Source organism: Miniopterus natalensis, chromosome 8, assembly GCF_054644295.1.
Source record: "Miniopterus natalensis isolate mMinNat1 chromosome 8, mMinNat1.hap1, whole genome shotgun sequence".
NCBI classification, from domain to species: domain Eukaryota; kingdom Metazoa; phylum Chordata; class Mammalia; order Chiroptera; family Miniopteridae; genus Miniopterus; species Miniopterus natalensis.
In genome coordinates, this window is record NC_142088.1 from 31035181 (window position 1) to 31059105 (window position 23925).

Genomic DNA, 23925 nt, shown 5'->3' on the forward strand with positions numbered 1-23925 from the left:
GTACTGTTCTCATTGCTTTTCAGAGAGTGGAAGGGAGAGAAACATCGATGTGAAAGAGACACACTGGTTGCCTTCCGCACACACCCCGACCAAGGCGGGGGATCAAGCCTGCAACCAAGGTATGTGCTCTTCACCGGAACTGAACCTGAAACCCTTCAGTTCAAGGACCGACGCTCCTCTAACCAACGAGCCAAACCGGCTAGGGCAGGTTGCTGGTGGTTTAGACTGCATGCCCTGAGACCTGGACCTCCTTTGCCTAGCATTTGGCTCAATAAGCCCTTTCTTTCAGAAAAGCTTTTAGCCATGAAAGTTTTTGTTTAACACCTCCATTCCACTAGTGGAGTAATTTCCTTTTTTCCCCTGGACTAAACACCAAATGGAGAATGATATAAGGTTGTAATTAAGGCTGATATTTTCCTTCATCAAGTTATCAGAGAAAAAGACAATAATCCAAACCACATGCAGCCCTTGTTCTGTGTCCTGGAATATGTCAATAATTGTTATTATTTAGCCTTCGCTAAAGGAAAAAGTAAGCCTCAAAGCTCCCAGTACACTGGGATTTGTAATGAACGTTTATATCTTTGCTCAGATCTGGTTTTGTTTTCAAAGTCTTAAGAGATAGAGTTATTGAGTCATAGCTACCAACTCATGTAACTATTATAGTAGGCAGTTAGACAGGCATGAGCAGAGCAGGGCAATGTCCCAGGTACAGAAGGTCACCCAAGGCAGAAAACCCTGGGTGCCTAGCAATGGACAACTGTAGGGTGGGACCTTGCCCCCAGGGTCACCTTTCCTCCCCTAGCATATCCTGGTCATGTGGTTTACACCCTCTAGCATACTGCTGGTCATGCAGTTTAGACCCCTGACCTTTCATATCACTGGTCATGAGGTTTGGACACTCCCCTGACCTTTTCTCCCCCAGCATGTAGTCAGTCATATGGTAGGCCCTCTTAGAGGAGGGACAAGGGGGCCAGAGACTGCCTCATATGAATCCCATACAAGTCTTTACATGACCACACACTTAAGCATTAAGCCCTAGAGATATCATCTAGGCCTCAGTTGTTTTAGCTCCAGGCCCAGAAAAGCAGCAAGGCCAGATAGAGTGACACCATGGCTGATATCAGGACCAGCTGTGATGACTAATGACCCCCTGCCCTGGGGCAGACCAATCAGTAGAGACCACGACCCTGAGGGGACACACCTGGAAAGCTGATGAATATTCTATTGAGATCCTGCCCTAAGATCTCCAGATAAAAACTCCAGAGACAAAGGACTTACTCTCTTTGAAGCTCGTCTTTACCTCTCCCTGTTGTTCTTCCTCCAGGTGAATTACCTTTGCCTTTCTTTCTCCTAAGTTCCAAGGGCCCTTTATTTGCCTCTATAACTTATTTCCTGAGCCCACGCAGCCCAGCAGGCTCACCCTTTCTACCTCTGTGACTTTCTAAATAAACTTTTGCTTGTCTTTGAGTCTTGCCTCTAACTTCTTTTTTAGCCAGAACTCAAGTACCACGGTTGCGCAACTGAGGTCCAATCCCTGGTAACACTCTGGTGCTGTTTTGTCATTAACAGGTACTTATTCCTGTAAAAGCACAGATCTAATGATATAAAAATATTCTTGTAAATATTTCCTAGGAGGGTTAAAAGTAGCAAAAAATCTAGAATAATAATTTTTAGCATGAAATAATTTTATAATGCAATAATAATTTTTAATATTTATAAGCATTTACATTTCTAAATATATCCATATTTTTGAATTGCTCTCACATTATTAGTGTTTTGTATATGTGTACTCACAAAATTAAAACAACTGTCAATATTTTGTGAATTGTCTCATTTTAACCCATAAACAAATATTTGTTATGATAAATAAACGGAACAATTTATCTTGGAAAAAAAAAAGCAAGCACATCTATGGAAAGATATAGCCACTTAAGTTCCCCGTTTTACAGGCAATATTGCACAAAGATATATTTGATATTTCTATTGTGTTACCACTTAATTCTGTAATTTCTAATATTCTTAAGGATTTATTTACTGCTTTTGAAATATGCCATGTCATTATATTAATAAAATATTAACATTCTATCTATAAAAACAAAAATACAAAAAGTAACTGTGGATTACTTTGGACTACTGATTCTCATGGGAAGTGGGGGAAGGACACATGTCCAATGTCAGCAGCTGTAGGGCAGGGCAGGGGACCTAGCATTTGTTGTTTTGAAAAACATGTAAACAGTATGTTTATTTTGTTCCTAATATAAAATACAAGAAGTTCTATAAAATCTTGGTTGGTGAGAAGTGCAGAAAATAAAGTGAGAAATACTTTTAAGTAATGTGGGTTTGAAAGTTTATAAATATTTTTGGGAAAAACAGTCTCCTTGTGATCTCTGGCATTTTTAATATCTAACAAGGGAACTTGAATCATCACCTTATTTTGCATTTTCACATCACAGAACTGCTATGGGGCACAATCCTCCTAGGTTGGCTCTACTTTCAGGACAGTGACCTGGAGGGGAAAACGCCTCCTCCTTTGTGATTTCTCTGTTTTTGGGTCTGGTGTTCGCTTTCCTTTCATTATCCTTAGCATATAAAAGAGGAGTCAGGAAAGCATAAGCTTCAGATTTAGTGACAAACAAACAAAGAAACAAGTCTCTGTGGGAATAACATCACTGGTTGGTTCCCTAGCCTTTTATTTAGAAAGCTAAGTGTGTGTGCTAGAAAACATTAAATTAGTGTGTATACTTTTAATGTTCCAAAAGAATACATATACCCAAATAATGATAAAACATTCACCCTAATTCTATATATATTTAAAATTTTTACTTCATCCATTAGAGAAATATTGTATTTTAAACATATTTACTATCATAAATTGAGGTCCATCTATCTTTGCTCTAGATTAAGACTTTAATTTCTGTATGTTCTGACTAATGCATTTCTACATACACAGAAACCTAACACTTCAATGTATTTGAATTGCATTGATGCAGTTAAAAATTTATTCTTTCTCCTAGCACACCTTAGCAGACATAGCAAAAAGGACAGTAAACTGAGAAGAGAGATAAGATGTAAATTTCCCAGTGACCTTCTTTATAAAGTGCAGAGCAAAAACACTTTACAAACACTGTGTTTTCAATTATGGTGTTAATACTGAGAATAATAGTGACAAGAAGCCTAAATTAAAATTTGCATTTTTTAAATTATGGGAATATTGGCAAAGTGTGAACACATTTTAAAGGCTGGAAACCATCCACTTAACTCATCTTACAGAATCATAGATAATCATTATTTAATGATAAATATAAATCAAAACTTTCTTTTAAAGAGAAACAAATCTGGAGTTTTCTCATGTTTCCCAATGTTTTTGTTGTTGTTGTTGTTCTATTAACATTCTGTTCTTATAATGCAAACCATATGTGACAATATGCAGCCTACTCACTCTATGAACATTGGACAAATGCGCTCACTCAGCAATCCAACAATAATGACCTAACTGCTGTGAATATCTTTGATCACTTCTGTGCCAACGTTAGCCAGGTAAAGTAAAACAACAATGTGTCTTTCTTCTGAAATATATCATGTGTTTTAGATCACAGATTATTAGAAAAGTTCAGTAGAGAGCTAGCTTTTTAAAAATTTCATACTGAGAAATCACTAAAATACAGTGTTAACAGTTTAGGTACCAGAGCTGCTTTGTTCTGAACTAAAACAAGCCACTAGAATTTGCAGTTTTAATGAGTGTATATAGTCATTTACTAACAGTAATTTCCTACAAGGTAAAGGTAAAACCTCTTACCTGCTTGAGAAAAATAAGGAACTGAGAGGGGGAAATGATGCTGAAGCTTAATGATTTTCAGCTGTGAGACAGGTGGTGCTTCACACTGAATTTAAACCTTTCTGAAGAATAAAGCTGAGGTTCCTGAGGCAGGGAGGAACCCTACCCTTGCTTCTGCTGGCTCCCCTCCTTTGGACAATGAAAGTGCAATTCTTATGAAAGTTCCGTAAGTCCCAATGAATATATCTACTAACCAGAAAACATCTTTGGCTAAGAAAAGATATCTCATGTCTCAATATCTTCTGTTTCTTTTATACGTAAAACATTCCAAATTGAAGAGTTAAAGAAAATGGTAACTCATCATAGTCTACAAGATGCATTGGTTTTAACACTTGAGGAAAAATATATAACACTCCTTTATTAATACTGAAGGGGTTACTACAAAATTTGTGCAGCCAACTAGTTTCTTCCATCTAGCTATTCCAGGTCACTGTTATTCCTCAATTCAAAATACTGATTAAACTGACTCAAAAATATAATATAATTCTGTGTGTGTACAGTTTAACTGTATTATACATGTTTAATGTTTCAATATTATTCATCATAAACCAATAAACAATTAAATATTTAAATATTAAGATAAAAACAGTAGACAACAAATAAATGTGAATCTGAAAGTCGCTACTCCCTCTATTGAAACCAAAATTATTTGTGTCATATTCTGTAAATTCTAAACCACCTGGTATAATGTCAGAAATACAGTGCAAGAGCACTAAAATGTACTTAATTGTGTTGACGATCATAACGTAATACATATTTAGGGCATTTCCTTTGTATCATGAATATTATTAATATTATTTGGGGTAACCATCAATTTGTACATATACATATTGTAACATTGATTAAACTTACAGAAATTGAATTAGCCGAAACCTAGATGTGTACAATTAGTAAAGGAAAAGGAAAGGAAAGCATTAGGGAGGAGAATAATTCTAAATATCTGAATGAATGAAAAAATGAACAAACTCAATAGAGGCCATTTGAACTAATGCTATCCTCTACTTCCTTTTAAGTTCAAGCAAAACCAATTTCTCACTGAATTTGCCAATAATGTGGCAATAATTCATTTTGGTCACAGTCTCCAATCACCCTTCCAATGCATTATTTCCGGGCATAATTCCAAGACTCCAAATCCTAGTGTTGCAATGGGAATTGCTTTTCAACCCTTCACATTAGCAGAAATGTACTCTCATTTGGAAAATCTATAGCAGAAATACCCACTTAAATTTCCTAGCTTTATAGCTGTGCTGCATACCTTACGCTGTGCGCGTCGGCCCGAGGAAGCACTGATCTCTCACGATGCTCACGCCATCTGTACTCTGAATCTGTTATGTGTTCGGTTCCATAACACTGTTACTAGAAGTATATTTACCATCCAATTAGTCACTCTACACAATTTCTTTAGTGATAAAAATACACTGATGTATTGGGAAGGCAGGCCAAAACTGCGAATCACAGACAAATATTCAATTGGGGGAGGAAGGGAATACAAAGAAAAGGTATAGATGAAGATAGAAGGGAAAATAGTGAAATAAATTCCCTATGCCTGAGCATAGTTTACTGCATGACAAGAAAAATGAAAGTCAAGTTGCTATAGGACTAATTTATTTTTTATTTAAAAAAAAAATGTTTCTATTGATTATAGGGAGAAGAAGGGAGAGGGAGACAGAAACATCAATTAGCCAATGCCCCCTACTGGGGATCAAGCCTGCAACCCCAGGTATATGCCCTGACTGGGAATCAAACTGGCGACCTCTTGGTGCATGGGACTCTGCTCATGCAACTGAGCCACACCGGCCAGGGCAGACTAATTTATTTTTTACAAGATAAATATTCTGATTCTCTGCAAGCCTGGGGAAAATGGGGTTAGAGCACATGCCTGTGTTGCAGGCTTGATCCCCAGTCGGGGGCATGCAGGAGGCAGCCAATCAATGACTCTCTCATCATTGATGGTTCTGTCTCTCTCCCTCTCCTTTCCTCTCTCTGAAATCAATAAAGATATATTAAAAAAAAAAAAAAAAAAGCAGGTGACTTAATCAGTTGGAATTCCTTCCTAGTTTTATAATTCTATAACTTAAAATCCACTATTCACGAGACAGTATTCTTAAAAGAAATATTTTGCAAGACTATGTCAGTTTCAGAAAGGTTCAGAATATTTTTTTTAGAATCTGTCTACATCCTAGCAGGCAACATGGGGAACCTTTGCCAACCTGATGCTCAACCATAGAATTACTGATGGCTTGTGATGCAACACGCGCAGAGCCTGGCATTTTCCAGCACAGCCGCCCAGTTATGTGCCGATGTGCTGACGGCCAAAGGGATGGTGTCCACACGAACTGCTCTGATGCAGCGTGGTCGTGGACAACTGCCGTGTGCTTAGGAGACACGAGCGATCCAGAAGTTCAACGAAGGCAGAAATCACTCTTGGCTGGCTTTGTGGAGGAGCCGGCTTTTCTAATTACTACTTTGACAGTTATTGATATTGGATATTGATGAAGGAAAATGTGTTTTACCAATATTAACCTGGCAGCAGAGTCCAGGATAATTTGAACACGGAGAGTTCACAAGGCAGGGAGATCGGCTAAGGGCATATGCCGAGGTTTAGGCCGGGGCAACAAAGGCCAAAGCAGAACTAGAAAACGGGAGGGATACCAGAAACTGGCTCTGGACACTAGGAGAGAAAATGGAATGCCAAGTCAATTTTTAAAATCTATCTACAACTATATTTTAGAAAAGAAGAAAATATGTGCACTTGACTTTCCTTTCTGAGAGAAAGCAAATCTGATTAGAATTATTACTCTAATATATTTTGAATTTCATTCTAAGCTACAATTCAAATTGGAAATTCATATATTTTTTAGTTTAGCCTATTTTATAAAATTATTCTTTAACAAAAAAGGCTTTCAAAAACTGGTATCCGGGTTTGTAATCTAAACTTCTAATAATATAAACATAAGACACTGTTCTAATTTACAAATGCTCCATGTTAACCTGACATTTGCTTTACTCCTTAGGTTCTGGAATTGTAACCTTTAAAAACTTTTTTTTTCTTATGGTGAAATGGGAACCAGTTTGCTTCATGTTGACTAAAACGCCATAGGGAGTTCCCATTTGACGTCGACAATATGATGTATGTGGTTTAAGATGAGATGTTGAACATTCAGAGGCCTTCCGGAAACAGGAGGCAAAATAAACACGTCAGTCATGCCAACTGCAGCACGGGTGATGGGGCTTGGGAGCACCTGGTGGCGTATGTCCAGCTTGCAGACACCTGGCTGACCACTTCCTGTGCTGGCAAGTAAGTCAGGACAGGGAAGGCCCCTTGCTGTAGCTAATTCTTTACCGCATCTCTCTGGGCACTCACTAATCCTTATTTCCCTGGCGTGTCTTCCCTCCAAAACCATTCTACAAATCCAGTTGAGGTTAAAATACGAATGGTTTTAATAGCTGAAGCTATGGATTGCTGACAGTTTTTTGTTTTCTGATTTGCTGTTGTTTTCAGGCACCCAGACTTTCAGTGCCCTGAGACTTTGCCCACCCATAGTTTTTGTTTCCTTCCTAACTCCTCCCCTGATATAAAACTGAAAGACAAGCAGCTTTCCCGAGTGACATGGAAAAAGAAACAGAATTTGATCTTTCAAATGAAACTTGGAACTTAAAAAAAGTAATGAATTTTATATCCCATTATTTGATTAGTGAGGCACTTAAAAGCTACTTTGATTCAGCTGCATCATATCTTAAGAATAGTTAACAGCTACTAGATTTTACTATAAGCTAAGTACTGTTCCATACACTTTATAAATATTATCTTCAATAATTCTCACCACAATGCTATCAGGTAGGTACTATTATTACCCTATTTTACACACAAGGAAAACAGAGAGGTTGAGAAACTTGTCCACAGTCATTTAAGTAATAAATGGGAGAGTCAAATCCCCAGGCTGTCTGGTCTACCCTATTTTCCCCAAAGCATCTCAGAACTTACCTAAGGTACCAAATTAAAAAGATTTCCAGATACTTAATACATTTCTCTGAAAACAAAAGTTTCTTAGAAAGTATTTTTTGTATTATTTTTACATATATAACATCTAAATATATTTTTATCTGAAAAGCAAATTGGTCATACACCATCACAACTTTATTAATTCCTTCACCCTCCATTTTATAAAATGCCCAGAATGTGGCTAATAATTAATGTTAATGACTTTATATATGACCTTAGGACACAGTGCCTTAACTCCATTTACCAGATGTGACTAAACATCATAAGCAAAGACCAAAATAACGATGAAAAGAAGCCACATTACTTTATGAATAGAAAATTACATTGGTGTGTGAAGTCTCTATATTTTAGTCAAAAACATCAAAGGGAAGAAAATTAATTTTGACATTCACATATAAATTAAAGTGCCACAAACCACTGTTTACATTCCAAATGTGTCCATTATTTTACTTTTCACACAAAAAAATTTAACCTCTGTAATTATTACTAGAAGAATAATTTTACTGGCATTCTAAAAATAAAAAGACCATTTTTATTAGCTGACATTTTTCACCTAGTTTTTTAAAAGGCTATCTTTTGTGTTTTTGAAAATCAATGATCTTAAAACTGTCAACCCATCATTGTAAAGTTTAATTCAAAATGTTTGCTAGTTCAGCAAACAGAAGCCTTTGTAGATCTGTTGCATTATTTTAAACTGACAGTCACGGCTCTTTCAGTACCAAATAAAGTACAATCAGTTCTAGCTTAAGCAAGAAAAGAAAAAGCTTTAGTGGCTCATTTAACCAAACCACAGAAACGGGAAGCTCAATGGAGGACAGTGCTGGGCCTGGACTCAAGGTGGACCAGACAGTATCGGGCTCCTCTGTTCTCCATCATTTGGGTTAACTTTAATTAAGATAATATAGTCTCTCAGGTTTTTCCCTTTTAGATATCTTTCTAGAATACTCACTGTGGGTGGATGCTTGAGCCTGAACACAAACACCCATTACAGAGGTTGCCAGATGCCAGGTAATGGGGCCCAAGTGTGAGCAAGAGCACACTGATGGGATTCCTAGCACTGGAAATACAGGCAGGAGCCCTCACTGGATTTGGAATAGGGCAATGCTTGATTTCATTCCCACCTACAAACTTTAGAGAGTGATTTAGGTTAAATGTCAACTCCCTCAGCCTTAGCTTCCCAAGCTGTAAAGGTCATAATAACCACTTGCTTTTTAATTAGAATCAAATGAAAGAGCACATAAAACAGCTTGTAGAGGATCTGATCGATAGCTACCATTCATTATATGCGTTAGGAGACTTTAAATAAGAGAAATCTAGTGGTTTCTTCCAAATACATGGATTCTGGGATGATCAAACATACGGGCAAGTATTTTTTATAAACATTAAAACACCATGCAGATGTCCAAGCCCTTTGCTTTGGAGTGTGCCAACCCAGCACTCCACCTGTCCCCCAGGGCTTTCAATGCTACTGGAAAGCATTTGCCCGCGATGTAAGCAAACCAGGGTGGAGGCCACTTCTTCCATCTCCCTTTCCCCATCCCTCCTCCTACAGCTCCTAACACCACACTGAGCAGAGACTAAAGTCCCAACATTCATCTGAGGACTTATTAATAGAAATTATTCTATCATCTTGCCATTAAATAACATGAAAATTACGAACAATGGTGTAAGAGGAATCTCATCCTTTTTTGCCTACCCAAAATCATCCACATAGTCAAGCACTAAGTAACAAAGTACATGATTATTTATGGTTCTGCTTTCAAGTTGGTGACAAACAACTAGGTCTGGATGTTTCGAAAACCTTCTAATTCTTGCAAAAATAATACTAAATGGCTAGTAAACACTACCACTAATCAAATTTTGTAGCCATAACACAAAACATAGGTGTTAAATTGAAGACAGGAGCCATTACAAAGTTGAAATATTACAATATCAAAATAAATTCTTGTGTGTGTGTGATTCTGCACAAAATACATTCTCTATTTGTCCCTGAGGATCAAGGTATTCATAAAAATAACTTTTCAGATACTTCATGTTTTCAGACAACCTGGCTTTTATCTTAATTTCAGAATGGGACTTTCTATAGTTAAGTTTGGTAACTGATTGAGACTTGAAAGTAACTTTAGCAGTTAACCACTCTGCCCGCAGCTCAGTGCAAAATGACTTCTCCAGCTTTCAACAATAGATACGCTTTTACATCATGGACACTGTGAATTATGTTTTTTATTTATTCTGGCTTTTAAAAATCTTAGAACTCATATTTGTGGCCCAATTTTAGCAAATACAGGTTAGGGCAAAAGTAGGTTTACAGTTGTAAACGATAATTAATAAGTCATAACACAAAAATAAACTGTGTTTCAAGTACTCACAGCTGTAAAGCTACTTTTCCCCACCCTGAATGCTAGGTCATCAGTATATGCATTTCATAAACCAACTCACCTCCGCTTTACTTACTTTTTTTTTTAATGTTTTTATTTTTTTAATCCTCACTCTAGGATATTTTTTCCCATTGCTTTTTTAGAGAGAGTGGAAGGGTCAGAGAGAGAGAAACACTGATGTGAGAGAGACACATCAAACGGGCATAGAGCCTGCAACCAACGTACTCGCCCTTGGCCAAAATCGAACCCCGGACCCTTTAGTCCGCGGGCTAACACTCTAATCACTGAGCCAAACCAGCCAGGGCTATTCTTTTAACTTCTCTATTCCCTCTGTGTTACTGCCTCCCTTTGAATCCTCTTAGATTTATGGCTGTGCTCTGTTTTTGGAAAAATTCATGATGTGCATAAATGAGTAAGGATATAAATGACCTCTCTCTCCTATCAGCTACTACTCGATGAAGCGGTCCATTTGTTTATGGTTTTCCTGCATTACCTTACTCATAAACGGTGCTCCCATAGCCTATCTACAGTATTTCATGTCTTACTTTTACTTTCTTTCCTCCTTTTTACTTTTTCACGACTGATCCCTTAACCCGTGAGGTCTGCACTAACTCTGAGTAGATAGTGTCAGGATTGAGCTAAATTGGAGGACATCTAGTTCATGTCCACTGAGAATTAGAGAATTGCTTGGTGTGAAAAAAAACAAAACAAAAACTCACACCTCAGTTGGAAAATGTGTTGTAAGTAGAAATAGTTCTTTTCCTTTTCAGAGGGCACAGAAAGTAGGCCTTGAAGAGCTCGCCCATCTGCTCTTCCCCTTTCGTTCCCTCCCTCCTCTCCTTCCTTCGGTTCTCCTGTTTCCCTCTTGCAGGCATTTATTGGACGCCTTCTCTGTTTCCAGGCACTGGGCTGAGTTCTGGGAAGATATAACTGAAGAAGACAGACTTCCAGCTCTCATGGAGATGACATTCTTGAGAGGAGTAAAGGGGGAGAATATTTAAAAATAATCCATATAAAATTTATATACACATTTTCATATGGATATATAATGATTTTAGGCAGTGAAAAGTACTGCAAAAAATAAGGCAGAGAAAGCAGAGTTAAGGGCTAGAAAGTGATACGATGGGACTGGGGGTTTGATAGAGAAGACAGGATGACTTTTGAGTAGGGGCCTGAGTGAGCAAGCAGTAAGTCAAGGTTTCTAACAAAACCAAAAGGAAAAAACAAGCCTGGCATTTGCGAGCCAGTATGCAGTAGCTGCAGGTAAGAAGGAAAGTGATTAAGAGCAGAAGTCTAAAGGGTCAGATCCTGTAGGGCTTTGTAAACCTGGGGAGTACAGATTCTGTTCTAACTATAATAGGAAGACACTGGTAAGTGATATAATCTGGCTTTCTGTTGAAAAGTATCGCTCTGACAATAAATGGAAAATAGACCACTGAAGGGAGGGAATGTGGTGTAAGAGTAAAAGCAGGGAGGTCAAGCAAGGGTCCTGGTAAAAATGATAAATGAAGGTACAGTAGTTTGGTCTAAGGTGCTGGCCATGCAGAAGTGAAAACTAGTCAACTGTGCATATAAAATGAAGCGTGGAGACAAAAGTTCTTACTAATGGGTGGACTGTGGAGTAGAGCAGGTTCGAGAGGTGAGAGTTCCGTGATCTGTGGGGTTTTGAAGTAAAAGAATGGGTGAAAAGCAAACTTGTGGGTAAATTATGAATCGAAGTTTCTCTTTTGGATACTTTCTAAACAATTATATTTTATAATTCTGTACTAATATTACTATTGACTTGGAAAAATACTTTAAAAAAAATAATCTTAAAGCAAAAGCCCATTTACCTGTTCCTCTCTTCATGCCTCAGGCTGGTTCCAATTAGAACAAAGGAAGAAGCTGGTTAACAATGCAATTCATGAACTATGCAGTACAATCGTTGTTTAAAAATATTCAAGCCAATATTAAAGATTATATGACTGACTGGCTTATCTGGCAGATTCAGCTATATTTGGGTTAATAAGATCTAATTTATAGATGGCCTAAAAAAATTCTATATTATTCAGTGTTTTAATTGTTGAGATTTTAATTTCCTCTTTTATGTTAATTTTTTATTCACCAATTGACAGTACAAATTGTTAATATGTAAATCTTAGCTTTCAGCATCAATTTGTAAACCTTTTGCTTTTTTAATTAATCTTACTGTCTTGAAATAATAAAATGTATTTATTTAAGGAGAATTAATTGTAATGGTTATAAAATAATGCTAAAGAAAATCACCAAAACTTCCCATTGTAAATTGATGTTTAATTTTAAATCCTTTATTTAGGGGGACAAAAGACACAACAAATCACTTCTTGACAGCCAGAAAGTATGCATGTTTCACAGGTGATCTACAGGCTTAGTACCATGCATCTGGGAAATTAATGCCAATTTTGGATGAAAAGATACAACATATTAGTAGCTGACTCTAGTTTGATCTCAGAACAGCTAAAGATTATTTTTAAGAGTTAATTTTTTAAAAATCCCCCTTAGTCGTTTATGCCGATGCAACTTACAACTCCAAGCATTTTGATTGCTAAGCAAATATTGAAGCCAAAGTAGATAAAGAACTGCTGTTTCACCTCTAACTAGAACAAACAGATGATACCAATGTATAATCAATTTTAACTTCAACTTGATATGTGCAACTGCCGATTAGAGCATATGGGCTCTGAATTTTAAAGAGGCCTAAAGAACATTTTCAAGAGGAATCAGTAAATCTAGTTTTTAATGCCCTTCTTTCCTGGGGAGCAAAATGGAACCTGGAAAGCATAAATTCTCCATTTCTATAAAAGATTCAGGAACACTACCTCATAATATTAGTCCTATCAGTTAACAAATATTAATATATATATGAAAAATAGAGTAATTGATGAATTTCACCTACTAAAAAAAAAGTCACTGGCCACAGAATACAGACAATAAAATGTGCTAACTGCTGTGATAGCGGCATGAACGTGTTCTCCGAGGGGAATCTGGTAGCAGCTAGATGAAGAAGGTAATCCCAAAATAAAGTGATGAGGGACGAAGGGCCTACACTTTGATAAAATAGGAAGGTCACGCTTATGAAGCTATAGTATGTTTTTGTAAACCTTTTGCTATTTTGTAAACCTTATAATGATAGGATCTCCTGTTTCATTTTGTTAACATAAAACATTTAATTACAGGATTTTTGGAAAAAGTGGTCATGGTGGTCTGGTTTGTGATTTTCTTTATAAAAAGATATAGTACGACCAGGACAGCAAAACAAAAAATCCAGAAACATCACCTACAACAAAATTAGCTGATGATCATGATTCGCAGAATTTTAAGACTGTCCCAGAATGCCTTCCCCTCGTGCACAAACCCTTAAAGTCTCTCCCACTGAGAGGGGGCAGACCTGTGACTGACGGGACGGCACTCTCACGATCACATCAAGGAACGCAGCGGTGCCTCGGTTTCTGATGTGATCCGCTCCAGAAGGCCCTTCAAGTTCTGAAACGTTCGGAAGCCGAGGGATCCACAGCCGGCAGCTGGGCCTCGGGGTCTTGCCCTCAGCGGGAGCCGTGGGCATGTTCGACTTCTGAGGCGTGTTCGGAAACCCAAGCATTTATTGCAGGGTTTATAGCGTTCATAAACTAAAATGGTCGTCACAGAGACGTTGGAAAACTGAGGCACCACTGTAAATTTGCAGGGATTCTGCAGATACAGCTAAGGTTCCAAACAGCTGACTTCTGAGTTATTCAAAAGGAAAACTGCCTGGCTGGGGTGGCTCAGTGGTTGAGCATCGACCCAGCACCAAGAGGTGACCAGTTCAACTGACAACTGGGGCACATGCTGGGGCTGTGGGCTCCATCCCAGGCAGGGGGCGTGCCGAAGGCAGCCGACTGGTGTCAATGTTTCTCTCTCATAGATGTTTCTATCTCTCTCTCTCTAAACATCAACAAAAAGAAAATTATCTTGGGTGGGTCTGGCTTAATCAAGTAAGAGCCCTTTAAAGAGGAACTGTGCCCTTTCTGAAGAAAGAGACTCTCTCCTTCTGGCCTTGAAGAACCAAAGAGCCACGGTGTGAAGTGTCTATGAAAAGAGCCTAGCCTTTGCACAGGTTAGACTGTCTAAGAGGAACAGGTTTTGTCTCTCCTTCACTGGCTCTGCTGAATTGTACAGCTGCAATGGGTGGATGGAAATACCAACAACAAAGGGCTGGCAATGGTGACCCTTCATCTTTTTAATCTTAAATTTTAGTAAAAAATGTTTTAAAAGAATAAATATATTTTGACATATTGACAATCATTGTGTTAATTTATACACCCCTCCATAAACACACACATACACACATACAAATATTCCAAGTTAAAATATAAACTACATTAGTTTAGACTCCACATATTCAAAATTTCATAATCTTAACAGGGGTATGGTTGACTTAAATAAACTACTGTTTGATTAAAAATCTAAAACTGCAGGAAATATAAGCTCTTTCTTAAAAGAACAAACCTACTCTTTGCCAAAGAGAAGGTGAGGCTAGATAATCAATAAGGATCCTTTAAGTTCTCATTTTAAACAATTATTTTCATGAAGTCAAACTTCTATCAAACCAAAATATCATTAAGACTGTGTTACCATTGTAATAAGCTAGTTATTAATAATAGGAAAAAGGCAAAGGGGAGGCCAAACATTGTAAGCACAGTCATTTGGGCAGCTTCACCAGGAAGCTGCAATTTCACACTCCCCAGGGAACCACAGTCCACTCCCTGCAGATCTCTGGGTGAAGGGGTCCAACAAAGGGGAAATGGGCACATGCTCAGTAAAAGGGGTGGCATAGGGAAGGTGACTGTCAGTCTAACCCGGAACAAAGAATTAGCTAGAGGGGGCGGCACTACTGCAAGCACATGAAATCTTAGAAGGTTAAAATCCCCAGGGAAAAGAATTCTTGTTCTTTTGTTTGTCTCATTCCTCTGGCTTTGCTCCTGCTTCCTTGTACTTGCCCCTGTTCCTCCGTAGCCACCTGGCCCTAGAAGCCACATAGCCCATGGCCATGCAGACCCCACAGGTACTGGACTGCAGCTGGGAACACAAGCTAACCTAGTCTTCTGCTGGACTGGACTGTGCAGATAAGGAACAGAGGCTTTGCAGTGACTTTGATCCTAGCTCTGCTGAAGACACAGCTGGATTTTTCCTTGGCATGACAGAGGGAGATGGGACCTCGGAAACTCGGGTTTGATTCCACTGAAATAAGGCTTTCTCAGAAAATTCATTTTCTTGTGACATTGCAAGAAGCCCACTTCCACCAGCAACAGGGGGGACACAGAAGGCACCCCACCAATAACAACTGGGTAAACTCATCTTTTATAAGAGAATAAGGTTTTCAAATGAAGCAAAAGCAATTTTTAATCTCTAGTCATTTTAGAGTGATGTATTTTTTGCTATTTTTAACTAATTCGAATAAATCATACCATATAGTTACCAGTGGGGAAAAAATGTTAAAAATGCATCTTCTTTTCTGCTAACAAAGGTCTCCTGAGCTATTCCAATAATCTGGAGTGTACAGGCAACTTTTGGCACAGGAAGTAAGTGACAAAGAAACTTCTGGGTAATTCTAGCAAATAGCTCTAGTTTGAGGAAACATGTAACAAAACAACAATTCTTTATAATCCAGTGAGGCATGCTTTAAAAGCTCCCAATGTTCCCTGAAAAACATTCACAGTCAATTAAAAAGCAGCCGTGTTATGTCAAAAGAGATAATGGGAAAGGAATTTCCTGTCATAACGAATGAGATGAGGCAACAAAAGCAACCAAACTGACACCACGGACAGAACAATAAAAACAAAACCACCTTGCATTTTAAAATGCGACACATATTCTGATCGCATGCATTCTCACTGTCCCAATTTTGCAATGGCGTTTAACTGTTTTGAACATTTTTCTGATGTAGACAAAGGATATTTTCCAGGCACCCAAACTTTTTCAAATACAGAAATTATAACACGTTTGGGGGGAAAAAAATCAATCTTTATCATTGTGATTCGGCATTTACTTGAAAATGAATAAAACTTACTAGGCTTTAGAAACAAATGTTCAAAACTATTTACCCAACTCTTTCTGACTAACTGCAGTCAATGTTCTGTGTGCTTTTTGTTCACGTTTCAATCGAATACTATATATTCAGGTGCTTGCTCTCCTGTGGCTTGTCTGCATAAAGGGCAAATCCCGTCTCTGAGTTATTACTGACAGTCTCCATTCCCAGGATGCAGGACACAAAGCCCACAAACTGATACAGGTGAATTAAAGCTGCGGCCGGTGCCAGTTTTCTGACTGTCAGTCCATCTCTTCTATCACACGGCTGGGAAGCTCGAGACTGTTAGGAAGGGAAGGGACTTACCAATGGAGCCCTCACTGAGTGTCTCGCTCAGTGATTCGTTCTAATCAATCTAAGACTGGTGTCCTTGTACTTATTCCAGTAACCTCAGTTAACCTCAGGCTAGCATTTCACTTTTTAAAAACGGTTTAATTGATACATAATTTATACACCCTAGAATTCACTCATTTAAAATATACAATTCAATGGCTCTTGGGATAATTACAAAGTAGTACGATGACCACTACAATCTAATTACATTTATGTAGAGCATATTCTTCAGCCCAAAAGGGACCTATGACCCCCACCTAACGGGAGAACAGAAGAAAGAAGGGGGGGAAAGAGGGAAAGGGGAAAGAGGGAAAGGGGAAAGAAGACAGGAAAAGACAAAAGGGGACAAGCTGCATAAAAGGATTTCATTTTAAAGAGTAAAAACTGCTCACAAAATCAAAAAACACTGGGAAGATAGATTCAGTAAAATTTCAGTAAATCCACTTTATTCCAGAGGATTATATCTTTCCTTCCTTTTGCATTATTTCTATTAATTATTAATTAGTCACTGAATGGGAAAAAGATTCCAAGAAAAGGCTTTGCAAATGAATGGTGTTCCTGTAACCCAGCACTGAGACATCTTGGTTTAGTTTATCCATCTGCAAACCACGGAATTCACTTAACTGAAAGTGGTTGGACTCATTCCATGCTATCTCAGGAAATTTTGAAATAATGAAAGTATTTTCCTTTAACTCTTACTCCAATACTCAAATCAATTGGCATGTCCTTTCAGTTTTTGACAATCTTGTGCTTTTTAGTCCTATAATGGAAGAGATGAACTGACAAGAAAAAAATTGGCATCAGTTGCCGCTTTAATTCACTTAGATTCATCTGCTTCTTCTTTTCAAAGGGCATATTCCATTTCTTCTATTCCTTCCTTCTCCAATGGCAAACACCTTTTCCTCTGATTCTACACTGACAAATGATTTGGACAGATGTTACCATTTCCTCCAAACCTAACTTTTCTTTAAAATTTGCTAGGGCTGCAGAATAAGTCACATTCTCCAAATTATCACAGGACTCCAGAAAGCCAACTCCCAGGAATCACCATTTAACTTTTCAGGATCTGGGCTACATTTCACTGGCGGATATATACAGCCCTTCAGTCTTCTGAGATAAAGTTGTTTTATTACTTAAGATGAAATAGATTTTATCAGAGATCACTCTAGCTAGCCCTGAGATATGGGCACCATAGTAGGCTTCATGCTATAGTCTTTAAAAAGAAGTCCCCAAATGTCCCTTTCCTCTTATCTGTGAAATACAGTTCCCGCAGATTTATTCATTCTGTCAAAGGCTCCAAAAGACCACATGGAAAAGTTCCCAAGACCATGTTAGCTACAGTAAGGAATTTTAGTCATTTGTAAACTCGTTCTGAAATTGCAAAATAAAATAAGTGAACTTTCTTTAGATTTCTTAAATAATGCTAAAAATCACATTTAAACAATGCATTCCAACATGTTAAGACTTATCCCACATGGTAACATATTTTCTCTTGATAGCACATTATTGCATAAAACCAAAAATTATAATTTGTTACAAAAGAATTGAAAGGGGCCTTCAGCCATCACCTAATTATAACCCTGTTTTATAATTTATTTTATTTTCTGGGGACAGTGCCAACACAGTCCCCCAGTACCACAAATTGCAGCCAAGTGTCCCACATTTGGGGAAATTGAAGGGGTCAGCACATCCAGAGTACAATGAATAAGCCTCACTCTGGGAAAACCACCTTCATGATCATGGTATCTCCCCTGCCAGGTAAGTACCTGTTTTATAATTTTAAAACAGTCATGCAAATTAATTGCACTTAAAAAATTATAAATTACTCTAATTATATATAGTTTGGCTTTTGAAAAGACCAGAACTATTTTTGTCATTATGTGTGATATTAAAATTTGCATATGTTCAATAACACAGAAATTAAAATCACCTTCCTGTCACAAACACTATTTTAGAATAGAACAAAATTATAAGCCCCTGACATATTACAAAAACTCTGTTTAATGATTAATAGTGTTGAGTTCTCAGAGGAATTGCCAAGCTCAGATGTGTTGAGCTTTTCCAGCTTCAGCATTCTTTTGAACACTCTGGGAGGGCAAACATCTTATCTTTCAAATCTTTCACTTAGTTCTTGCTAAATTAAGCTCTTAAAAAAATAACATATTATTTTTTCCAATGAAGACTACTGAAATGTTATGATTTAGAATAAGTACCTACTGGCTAGAATCATACTAGTAAGTCAAAACTTATCTGTCTAATGGTTATACAGCTGGAGTCAGTATTTCAATTAAAAAACATATTTATGGCCTGGACCGGCATGGCTCAGCGGTTGAGCATCGACCTAGGATCCAGGTGATTGGGGTTCGGTTCCAGTCAGGGCACATGCCCGGGTTGTGGGCTCGATCCCCAGTTGGGGGCGTGCAGGAGGCAGCCGATCAATGACTCTCTCTCATCATTGACGTTTCTCTCTCTCTCGCCCTCTCCCATCCTCCCTCTGAAGTCAATGAAAGATAGATTATACATATATATTTATGCAGCGCCTTTATAAAGAAAAGGATAAAGATTTCAGTAAACTAGACATTTAACAAAAACTGGTCATCAACCAGAAGCAGGTAAAAGTCCATCAACAATTCTAAACACATTCTTTAAAAACACTAACTCTATTTTAATGCATTAAAATAAACAGTGTTTAACGAGCAAATTGAAATTGGAACATCTCTCAACAAATACAATAACCCACATGTATAATACCATTTATTCCCCAAGTAGTTATTTTAACATTTAGTCATAATTAGTGCATAAGGTGAAGGTATAAATTTTTTAAAATTATACATTTCTTTTATTTAGAGACAATGTGAAATAAGTTGAAAATCCAAAAGATACATAACAGGGATAAATTTACTTTTCTCAAGAAATAACCCATCTTTAAAAGTAGTAACAAAGGTATCTTTAAATCATTCAGGTCCATATTCAAACAATATTTACTGAGAATTTATCTTGTGGCTAATATTATGAGTGAACAAGAGTGAATTAACCTATGCTCTGATGGAGCTTACATACTATTAGGAAAGACGGATATTAGATTTTTAAAAATTGCACAAATAATGAGAAGTGGGGGAAAAAAAGATATACAGGTAGCTCTGGTAGCATATTATAAGAGAACCTTAACTAGCATAAAAACATCAAGAGGAGCTTTTCTGAGGAAGTAACGTTTAAACTACAACTTGAAAGTGAAGTTTACCGAGCAGAAGGAAGGTTGTGTGTAAAGATCTGAAAGTGTGAAAACATGGATCCAGAGAGAAGACCACAAAAAAATCTGCTGGTCCCGCCAAGCCTTATGATGGGAAGCAGATGTAATTTCCTTAAAACACAAACATAAAAACATATCAAGTCCTCCTAAACAGGAGCCACAAAATGACCTTAACTATACAACACTCTCCTGCCGGGAGATATTAAATCTGCATGTACATTTGCATATTAATATATGTATATTTTTGAAGTGGATACTAAAAGAAGAATTAAAATGCTGTTATTGTAGCTCAGGCAAATATGACAGTAGAGAAACAAAAAGCTGTCTCTGAGGGTGGGAAAAAAAGTGAACACATTATATTTAACAGGTTTAATGGGCCGGATTTAGTGTCTAAAAGTAAGGGGGTGAGCAAGTTGACGAAGTGATCACAGAATTATGCTTCTAGCCACAGTGTGCTGCCCAGGTGGGTCTGGAAGGCTGGACGGATTTCTGGGAAACAGATACAGGTCTCCCAGTCAAAGACAAGTTTCCTCACCTGACTTGATACAGTTTTAGATTAACTGTTAAATCAAACTTACTGATTAAGGAGCTCATGTCTCAGAAAAACTGAAAGATGACTGGAAATCTATCCAAAGATTCCAAAGTGAAGGGTGAGAGCCATAATGCTTTTGCATTGAAATGTAGAATTGAGTTAACTGTCAGTGAAAACAAGGAACTGTTATAAAATATTTATTACAGATGAAAAGGAATGATGTAACATTTAATTAGGTTTTGCCAAGTCTCCATCATTTTCTCATAAAATTGGACAAATAAATCCTGTTTCCAACAATATGGAATCATTGCAGAGAAAAGATAACTGACAACCAAGGGGAACTCTAAGGACTTAAAGCAGATAGAAAATGGACATAATTTGTAATTAAAAGGCGGAATGAAAATGTTGTTATAACAATTTGTAAGTATGAAATATTTAAACATAGCATCAGACATCTCTTAACTATAGTTTTTATCTGTAAGGTGGCTGAAAGGAGAATATTATTCTGAGACAAAAACAAAACCCTCTCAAGAGGAAAACGCTTCCTACTACTGTATTGGAGAACTGAAGGAGAATCATTCAATCATGCAAATTAACATCTTGCACATAAATTGATGTTCTGTCTCAAACCCAGCAGCAATTCTATAATTCAACTCAGACAGAAATCCCCTGACTTGAATTGGCACAGAAAATTCATAGAAAATACTCTAATACATAGTTGCAGATCTATTAGCTGAAGTTATCATCAGTAATTGTAAGCAGTAAAGTAGCTCCATCTTTGGCGTAGCCAACATTGGAACACAGTTGGCTAATTCTATAAAAATAACAGAAGCAGTTCAAAAATCATAATCAGCCCTAGCCAGGTTTGGCTCAGTGGCTAGAATGTCAGCCTGGCGACCGAAGGGTTCCGGGTTCAATTGTGGCCCAAGGGCATGTACCTCGGTTGCAGGCTCAATCCCTGGCCCCAGTGAGGGCAAGTGCAGGAGGCAGCCAACTGATGTGTCTCTCTCACATCGATGCTTCTCTCTCTCCCCCCCTCTCCTTCTCTCTCTCTCCCTCTCTCTGTCCCTTCCACTCTCTGAAAAGCAATGGAAAAAAATATCCTCAGGTGAGGATTGAAAAACAAAAAAAAGAATAAAAAATTGTAATCACTGAAACTGCTGTGAATACAGAAAATTATGATGAAGATACTGATGTGTCAGTGACCTCTCGGAGAGGCCCCCGCCGAGGAAGGTGATCGAGCACCTGCAGCGAGGGATGGAGCTGGACAGAACCCAGACGGAGAGAACGGCCCAGCTGGCCTTGTCCACGGGTGGAAACGAGAAGCGATGACAGTTAAAGCCACAGCTACAGGTAGAGGTGAAACCTAACTTTCACACAATCAGTGCTTCTGAACATTTGCATGGACACCTCTACAGGGGCTTTCTTGGTCTGGATATATTCTTTTGTGCTTCAATGGGAATTTCAAGCTATACAGTGGCACTGTCTAGAAGCCAACAATTTCTACAGGTAGGTCAGATTTGTCTATAGAGTAATAATTGCAGTTATTTGATGAGTTCATTGCATTTTTTCATTATTTTATTTTTCCGAATATTAAAAAACTGAAAAGGAAGGTTCTTTTTTAAAAATGTTCCTTAATTCTAGGTCATGGGCTTGAGGAGGAGGCTGCAATGATGCTCTCATACTGGAAAGTAAGCCCAGAAGGGTAGGGGTTTTATTTCTATTTTGTTTCATACTGAATCCACGGTGCCTAGAACATTGCAGGGCACATGGTGGTTATTTAGTAAATATCTGAGTGAATGAATAAATAAATACCATCTCAGATCTGGACTAGGCAGCTCAGGTCCACACAAAAAACGGCAATTCCAGCAACTCGAAGCATCTGCCTAAGGAGGCTGGCAAAATACAGCCTAACCCTCGAGGGCTTGAGGCAGGGAGAATCAAGACATAGTACAGAAAAAAAGCCAGATTTTACAGATTGCACTCTTATGCATCTCATATTATTTCTGAAAATATCAGCAATATGCATCATTAATAACATTTATTGAGAAGCACTGTGGGCCCGGCCGGGCGTGGCTCAGCGGTTGAACGTCGACCTGGGGTCCAGGCGATCGGGGTTCGATTCCCAGTCAGGGCACATGCCTGGTTGCGGGCTTGATCAATGACTCTCTCATCATTGATGTTTCTGTCTCTCTCTCTCCCTCTCCTTTCCTCTCTCTGAAATCAATAAAGATATTTAAAAAAAAAAAAAAAAGCACTGTGGGGTAAAAAAATGACAATTTTCAATCAGAAGGCCCGAGCTGTACTGTGCTTTCAGTGTTATGTTTGCTAAATGTACTTGGGCAAGTCACTTAAGCCTCTGAACCTCAGTTTTCTCAACTGCACAACAAGAAGAATAAATTCCCTATATAGTGAGTCATCTTTAAGAAAATAACTGAGTACATGTGAAAGTACCAGTTACACCAGTACCAGAGACAAGTAAGCACTAAATAAGTAGGGGTTTTAAATATGTTAAATAATACATATTATTGTCCTTATTTCTGTATCACACCAAATTGTACTACTTGTTACTGAAATAGCTTAATTGTGTACTACCAAAAACATTGGTGAACTAACAATTCTGCAAGTTGGAAAAAACATAGAAATCCAGCCTGGCCAGAGTCGCTCAGTGGTTGAGCATCAACCTAGGATCCAGGAGATCGGGGTTCAATTCCAGGTCAGGGCACATGCCTGGGTTGGGGGCTCAGTCCCCAGTAGGGGGGCGTGCAAGAGGTAGCTGATCAACGATTCTCTCATCGTTGATGTTTCTCTCTCTCCTCCCTTCCTCTCTCTGAAGTCAATAAAGACACATATGAAAAACAACAACATAGGAATCTGAAAGATTCCAAGTTTCAGCATTATACTTCTCACTATGAGGAGAAGAATTGCCCAAGAATTCAACGCTAACTTAATGTGTTTGTTTGCAATGAAATATTAAGAGTATGACTGGGAATCTATTAGGCTTGAGAATAATAAATTGAATAACCAAATAACATCATATCTAGGTTTGGCAAAAGAAAAAAACAAGCCAAAGCTAGTACAACCTTGGAATAAAAAAATGAAAATACTTTGTTATTATTTGAAAACTTCCAAAGCTCAGGAAATAGAAAAATATTCTTTATTCCCTACACACAGACAGACTTTGCACAGCTCTCTATTTCTAGAATAAATACACAGTCATTATAAAAGCCTGATAAAGTAGAATGCCATCCACTACTTTTAAAGTGGATTCAATTTATTTCCTTAATGAGGGTTGGGGCAGAGATGAAAAGGTGCACTCTTTACTTCTTTGCATCCAAATACGTTATTTTTTATCACAGTTTATTTTCTTCAACATTGTTTATACTGTTCCTGAGAAGAAAGAATAAATATGCTCAAAAAAAAAAATTATCCCTGATGTTAACCTACACTTATCAGAAAATAACTTTCTGAATCTCTGGTTATCACTCTGTTTGAGATTTAAATATTTTCTA

The 23925-nt window shown here is 37.8% G+C and overlaps 1 protein-coding gene and 1 non-coding gene across 8 annotated transcripts in view; both read right to left on the reverse strand.

Annotated features, from left to right (window-relative positions):
• GULP1 (GULP PTB domain containing engulfment adaptor 1) overlaps positions 1-23925 on the reverse strand; it is a 185271-nt gene that overhangs the window by 88306 nt on the left and 73040 nt on the right. The gene's annotated exons all lie outside the window — the stretch shown is intronic.
• On the reverse strand, positions 18236-18397 carry LOC148092593 (U1 spliceosomal RNA). The gene has a single exon (XR_015714970.1). It is a non-coding gene; the product is annotated as a U1 spliceosomal RNA (small nuclear RNA).